This window comes from Ursus arctos, unplaced genomic scaffold (assembly GCF_023065955.2).
Source record: "Ursus arctos isolate Adak ecotype North America unplaced genomic scaffold, UrsArc2.0 scaffold_29, whole genome shotgun sequence".
NCBI lineage: Eukaryota > Metazoa > Chordata > Mammalia > Carnivora > Ursidae > Ursus > Ursus arctos.
This window is the reverse complement of record NW_026622974.1, coordinates 11,228,026-11,235,978: the sequence shown is the minus strand read 5'-3', so window position 1 is coordinate 11,235,978 and position 7,953 is coordinate 11,228,026.

Below are 7,953 nucleotides of genomic sequence, written 5' to 3'. Positions count from 1 at the left end.
GGTCTATAATATAGTCACTTTTCAACTTTAACTTCACTGGAGAGTTTTAAATCGTTATATAGGGGGCACCTGGGTGGCTTAGTCGGCTGAGCATCTGACTCTTGGTTTCACCTCAGGTCATGATCTCATGGGTTGTGGGATCAAATCCTCGCTCAGCAGGTAGTCTGCTTGAAAGATTCTCTCCCCCTGCCCCCTTTCCCCACTCCCCCCACGACCCCACTCACACTCTCTCTCTCAAAATAAATAAATTAATCTTTAAAAAAAAGTTATATAGTTTCATGCATGGATGTATAACAGGTTTGCTCATTCATATGGGGGCGTTCATATGTCCATTACAAGAAACCACCTTTGCATCACCAAAAGCCCACAACAGAGTGCCAAGAGGACAACACATACTAAGAAAACATGTTCTTTCACCCCTGACATCTGTTTGGGAGATAAATTTCTCTAATTATCCCTAAAATATCTTATTCTTTCAGAACTTTGAACCTTTCAAATGGCCTCAAGATTGGTGGATTTCACAGTTTTACACACCAAAAGCTGAAATACTTTTCAATCAATTAACATGTCAAGTTGTTTGGTTTTGACTTGATGATAGTTGTTCTTAGGTGGAAGAGAAAGAAGAGCCTTCACAAAAGTGGTGAGAGGGAGCATGTATTCAGGAACCTAATTTAACAGTCTTCACAACTGGAAGGAAACTCAATACAAGGCTGGAGAGAGGTAGACATTATTTTCTTTTTGTGGTAGAGTTGACAAACAATAGGATTATTTTTAAAAATTTTACACAGGCTAATAAACAAAGAAGCAATATGAATTACCTATAATTTCAGTGTACGTAGTTACTATGCTCAATTCCTCAGGTCCTATTGAGCAGCAAGGCCTAGTGGCTGGTATTCCCCTAGTTTCATCCTGCAAAATAGTGTCATAGACAAAGTTTTTACCTCTCCACACTGGCAACCAAACCCCTCTCCCCAAGAAAAAATAAAATGCTCTAATTGTCTTTATTACTTTCAGACATTGGCCACCAAACACAGATGTTCACTATTGAGAATTAAAGGAAGGGTAAAAGGTCACAGGGACCCAGATCAGCTAGATCCTTCTTTGGATTATTTGGCCCCATTGTCTTGAATGGCCCTTATTTTTGAAAAAGAAAAGAATATTTAGATTGAACATAAAAGTGAATGAATCACTCAGTGGGCCCGTTTTGTTGGTAGGGCTCATGCCTGTGCCCCCTGCTTCCTAAAGCCAGCAAAAGGGAAAGTGTGTGAAACAATGCATTATAAAGAATAAAGCGTGGTTCTGCTTCAACCCTTAGAAGTTTCCTATCTTTAGGTATCTCTGGCCAAAAGAATTTGGTCTTGAAAACAAGAGCCCTAAAACCTAAGACATGAAAAAAAAAAATCTTTCCAACACATGGGACTCTCATGGCAGAGAAAATTCACACTGGTAAATGTTTCACTGTGGCTGTTTTTCGTTTAGTCCGGGTCTTGGGGACTTCCCATATTGTGAAGTGTGTGTGTGTGTGTGTGTGTGTGTGTGTGTAAATAACCCTAACTACAATAACCCCTCCCCCCAAAAAAGGTCTCTCACCTAGTTTTCTGGTAAAATCATTTATAAAGGAAAATAACATATGCACAAAATTCATCCTGGTCCTACATTAATACCTTGATCTCAAAGTTAGTGCTGGCACCTCCTTTTTCTCTTTCTCTCTCTCTCTCTCTTTTTTTTTTTTTTTTTTTTTTTTTTTTTTTTTTTTTTTTTTGTGAGGGCTGATGGAACACCGAGGTTTGGTTTGGTTTTAAATTGTTTTCCTTGTCTTGACTGTAATTTTCCCAGCTCTTTTGTACAACCCTCCCAGGCCCTTTCCAAACCTTGAACGGTCGACATTTCAACAGTAAAAACCACCGCTGTGAGGAAGTTATCTAAAGTCCTATTTCCTTAGAAACTCAGATTATGGTCGCACTCAGTTTTCCCCCTTGAACAGCCACGGGCCCTTCTGTAATCAGGTGTTCCCAAACGTCCAGCCTCTAATTGTGCATCCGGATGCCAGGTTGCAGCGGCTCAGGACCCAATGGTTCACATGGAGAGCGCTAGAACTCATTGGGTTGACTCGATCCTCCTTCACTTCAGTGTCCCTAGTACCGGTCTGACCTGGGTCAAGTTTCCACCCCAGAAAAGACTCACATGCCCAATCCTCAGTCCCAAAGAAACTCCCCTTCCCACGTCTCTATACCCCACTGTTCTTGTGCCAGCTCCTTTTCTCTAGTCATTTGATAAATGTCCCTACAGGAAGGGACATTTGACTATTATAGAGGGCGGACTCTGACCCCCCCAAAATATTCGCATATATGCCCCGCCCATGTCCCCCCTTCAGTTAAGTATGTTGGCTAATGACATTCGACAGCCACATCCTACAAACGTTGGCTAATATATCCACTAACAGGCACGTCCAGAACGTTAACTGGTGGGCGAGTTACAGATGACTGCCGGAGTTGCCCTTCTCGCGGTCTGGGCAAGTCACGCTTTGCTAAGTCCATTGGCTATTGAACTGCTTTTCAAAAATTTTAAAAAGCATTTTTATGCAGAGGCCTCTCCCGGCAGCAGGTGTGACCCCTACTTGGGTCTGGACGCCTCTCGCCTGAGTCAGTTCCAGAAGGCGGCAGACCTTCGGAGAGAAGGGAAAAGCGAAAGAAGCAGCGTGGGCAGAACCAATAAGGTTTCGAACAAGTGGGCAAAAAAAAATCACTGCCAGACTTTGCTAGCTGGTGACCTGCGTGGAACGTATTGAACTTGTGTGACAAAACTGCTCCCTCGATCTGAGCATGAACACACACACACACACAAACACACACACGGACCACACTACAACCTTCTTCGTAAACTCGGCGCCTCAGTCTCGAAGGAGCACAGCAGGCACCCTTCCCAGCGTGTGCCGCTCCCTGGGCAGTAGCGGGGGGGCTGGAGTTGTGCCCCCGGGGCGGCGCCACGGCGCCTGTGTCCGCGCGTGCGTGATTCTCGACTCCCTCCCCTGCAACCCCGAGAGCGTGCCTAGACTCGGGCAGCCGCGCGGTATGCGTGGGCTCGGCGGAGCCTGGCGCGGCGCACGCGTGCTACGTGCGTGCGCACGCAGACACCTTGCCTGGGTGTGAGTGTCACTGTTCTGGTGCCCAAGCTGAACCTTGCTGTCCGCGACTGCGTTCTGGAAACGTGCGGGAAAGGCGGTGGGAGTGTGTCAACTAGTGACCTGGGGGAGGGCAAGGAAGGGTCCAAGCAAGAAAGTGGACCTGAGGAGACGTTTGACTGACCTCATCCTAAAGAAGCGACGGGGTTATTTATGAGCCCTGATTTAAAAGTAGTGGCTGCTAGGGAAGTGAAAAAGGAGCTCACCCCAAGCTATGACAGAAGCTATAGTCTCAAGAATGCTGTTTATGACAATATAAATCAACGTGGAGCTGGTGATGGGAAATATGGAGAGCGTGAGTTTGGGATAGAAACAAGGAAACAAAGTCAAGAAGGAAAAATGAGTTTTCGCCCTCTTTTTCCACCCCACCCCCTCTCCCTCTGCCTCCTCGCATCTCCTTTCTTCCCCAGGAGTTTAGGATTCCAACCAGGAAGCTAGGGAGGGGTGAGCACACCCCATCCCGGGTCGAGTCTGTCCGAATCTTCCCCAAGTTTAAAGGAGGCTCGTTAGAGGACGAGGAAATACATGTAAATAAACAACTTGGAAGATTTATGGGAAGGAGTTCAATTTTATAGGACTGTATTTATAGAGCCAGCGCTGGCTCACTTATAAATAGATTAATGGGAAGCTAAAATTAATGGACTTGTGAGCTGCGCGTTTAATTTCTGAGGCTTCTACATGACAGACAACCGCTCTGGAAGTCCAAGCATGCGTCCGGGAGTCCTGATCGCCCTCAGGAAGGGACACATCCCTTCGGGCCAGCATCTCTCTAGGGGCTCTAAGCTCTGTCTGCCCTGGGGTCTTAGGGGAGGGACCCCACGGGGCTGTTATTTGCAAACGGAGGAAAAGAATGTGGCCTCATAAAAAAATAATCGAGTCTTCCTCCAGGCATTATTTTTAATCAGGGCCCTTAAGCCGCTAATACCGCGGGCAGGCGGACTTAAGGGGGCACTGTAAACCGCTCAACCGGCTGGCTGCCTCCTGGCAGGCAGAGGAAGCAGCGACACTTCCTCCAAGGTTACCTAGGGTCCCTACGCAGGACTCTGGTCAGGATCGTCAGCCTAGCTGGTCTAGCTGTGGCTTTCCTTACTCCCTCCGCAGCCTGGTAAAACAGTAACAAAGGAATTGGGGAGCTATGACAAGGCCATTTTGTTAGGCAAGGCTGCCTCAGGCTTCCTACACCTTTCCTTCTCTTTCCAGTTCTTCTTTGCATGTCTTCCCCTAGTTCTTTTCTTACATTTGGGCCCCTCAGGATCCTGGGTTTTACCTAGTAAAGATGATTGTCTCAGATACTTGCCTTGTCAAATGGTGGTGGGAAGGGGGTGGTCTGGAATTTACCTATGGGGTAATAGGTGACAGGTCTGTTTCTCCAGAGTTGGAGCTGACACTTATGTAGGAGAATTTGCCCTAAGAGATGGAAATTACTCACCGCCTCTTTTGTATGATCCTAGTGGTAACCAAGCCCTCACTCTCCAAAGAGCAAATGAAAAGGAAACTCAGTGTAATACAGTTGAGCCAGAGACAAATACATATACCTATTTTCATTATAGATAAATGGATTGCATGCCCTCTTAATCACATTTCCCTTGCAATTCTTTCCTTCCTTCTACTTCCCTTTTTTGGGGAGGGGCAGGGGAGTTCTATGATTTAGTCACTTATAGTTCTAACCATGATACCCTCCCCCCCTTTCTTTAGTTAATAAGGGAGCCAACAAGTGGAAAATCTCACATAAAGCAGATTCCATTGTCCCTTCTGTCTTTCCCTATAGGGAAGTCCGAGTGGGAATGATTCACCTGAAAAACAGAAAATTGATATGGGAGGCATATTATTAATTAACTGAGCACCAACTACATGCTACGTACTCTCATAATCTGGAGTTATCAAGATTCAACTTTGTTGATTATCCTTAAATGTACATACATGTTACTTTTTCTGCTTTTTATAATTAAACCAGGCAATATTTGGATGTTGGAAAGAACCCTAAGAGGCCCACATTTTACAGATAAAGGCCTTGAGGTCCAGAGAGAAACAGTGACTTGTCCCAACTGTGTAACATCTTGGATGACTTTACTTTCCTTGCCTCAGGGAAGACGCCCAAGCCTTGGGATGAAATACAGATTGAGAAGATGTTTGATCGCTGTAGCCCATTAGGACTGGGCTGCAGCCCATTAACCCAAATGAGAAAAGCTCTGGCTTCTCTAGGCAGCCTCTCAGCCTAAGGTAAGAACCAACCTCCTAAGACAACTATGTCTTTTTCCTCCTCTAGGTCAAAGGAGCTGTTCCTCATTTGTTTATGGAGGGCCTTGCACAGCTGGTGAGGTCAGGGTTGGGTTCAATCCTGAAATAAGCCAGTTAACTCCTCCAGATCCCCAGGTGTGGGGTGCAGGAGCCCATACCTGGCCCTGTGAGCATCTCCTGCACCATTTCCTCCAAGGAACACCATGCCAGAATGCTATCCCATTAGCAGTGGGAGGGGAGCATCGTCTTTGACTTGGACTCAGAGCCCATTAGTTACTGGGACACAGAGTCTTTTAGTTACCTGGGAAGTAAATTTGACGCCTCATTTTGTTAAAGGGCAAAAATAAACCAAGAGATGCAGTTAACATGAGCTTTTATTGCAAATCTAGTTAGAAATAGGAGAGAAGAGTGTCAACTTGGAATTAAGAAAATAAAAAACACCTCCTAGTGAAAACAAAAGTGTCTGTTTTTCTAAGAAGCAAAATTTATTGTATTTATGCTGTAACAAAACATTGCCTGTGTTTTGGTGAGAGGAGGCAAAAAGGAAAAAATTCTTCTTTATACTTTTTTCTGTCTGTAGAATTAAACAATGTCCATATTCAAGAAACTGAAGATGAAAACACAACAAAAACACAACAGTCTTTTTATTTGTGTAAATTAGATCAACACTGGACAATAAACCAATTTCTACCCATTACCATAACAGCTTGTCTATAAAGAACGGAAAAATTCAGATAGGATTCTACCTAGGGTCAAGCGTTTTTTTTTTTTTTCTTGGTTTTTTTTTTTAACCACCCATTCACAGAGGTATAGATTCACAGATAAATAATCCCAAACTACTTGCCATATTTACACATTCCCATTAAATTAAGCATAAATAAATATATACAAACTTAACATGGATACCCTCCAGAACTCTTCTTCTGAAGAGTCAATAGTGATATTTCTCGATTGTGTGGCAAAAACAATGTTAGTGAATTAGAGACCAACTCAACAGTGGAGTCAATTTTGGCATTTAAAGAATAGTGTTCATTCCACTTTTTGAAAGAAAACAAAAATGAATTTTGATATTTTGATATTTCTTCTTACTCTTCTTTCTTGCTTTCTTGCTTTCTTTTCTTTTTTTCTTTCTTTCTCTTTTTAACCCCGATAATTTAACATATATTGGCACAGGAGGGGAAACACTGTTTGGGCTCTTGAGGCAACATCAGATGGTTTAAGGTTATTATTTCCTTTCCACATAATGTATTACGCATACAGGATATCAGATGTGATGACAAATTCTCTATAAACACTCTAAGTAGGAAGGAGTTGCCCTTTTAAGTAAGGCTTTGTACCAGAGGAACAGTGTGTAGATAAGTCCTGGGCTTCAGGTTTTCCATTCAACCAAAGTTTTCATAGGATATGAAATAATTGCTTGAGAGAAAGTGGTTTCCTTGGCCAAAGAAAATAAAACAGCCAGGTCTTTGAAAGCCTCTTCGGTTCTTTATGTGGGGGTGGAGAGAGCTAAGGATGTGAGCCAGAGAGAAGGAAAGAAAATGCAAGATAATTTTGGGGGTGGGGGTGGTGAGAGAAAGTGACTTTCCTAATTTGAGGGAGAAATTAAAGATCATTTTGATGGTGGAAGCCTCTCCCAGAGAGCTTCCCCGCCTTTTTTTCCCCCTCCCCCTGAGACCCATAATACCTGTAGGAGGAGGCAGGGTTGGACAGAGAATGGTCAGGAGACCTTTGGAACCTCCAAAAGGAACTTGCAAAGTGGAAAGTGTGAAGGCAGCGCTGCCACATCCTGACTCCTTTTTTCTATCTTTAGCTATTTTGGTTTGGGACTGAGCATTCGGGAGGGGGCACGCGGCATGGATAAAATGTCTAAAGAGTGCAGCGTGGAGGAAGAGCTGCAACTCACCTGTTTGGTTTGAAAACAAAGCTCAAAGGGGCTTGTTTTAAACGTTTCCCTTGACTTAAAAGGCAAACTCTTGCGTTAATCCTACTGTTTATTGATTTATGGGCCCAAGGAAACCAAATCTTTTAATAACTCAATTATCAGATAAACGTAGCGGGCCTGGCTAACGAAAGCAAAGGGGGTGGGGGTCGTACATAAAAGGAGAAGTGAGGGAGAGGGGGGAGGCAGTGGGCTCTCTCCACGCGGGGGGTGGGGCGGAGGAGGTGCGCAAGGAGCTCTACTTAGCGGGGGCGCGGGAGGAACACTCGAATGAAGGCGAAGGGCGATAAAGAGAGCCTGCATAGCCAAATAGGACAATTCGCATCCCATCATCCGCCTTTAGGAGCGTAAGGAGGGAGAGTTTTCGTCCTGCCAAAGCCCGGGGAAGCTTCCGATTCCCCGGACATTTCTAGGCCACTTGCCTCCGGGAGCTGGCGCCCGGAGCTGTAGCTCTTAGCAAAGGGCATAGGCAGCGCTGAGACCCCTCCCCGCCTGCAGCCCGCGTGGCGCCGCCCCATTACCTACTGGAGAATGGGGCTTTCTCGGTCGCCTTAGCCCTTAGGGTGAGACCGAGAGCGAAAAGGGCCCGCGCGGC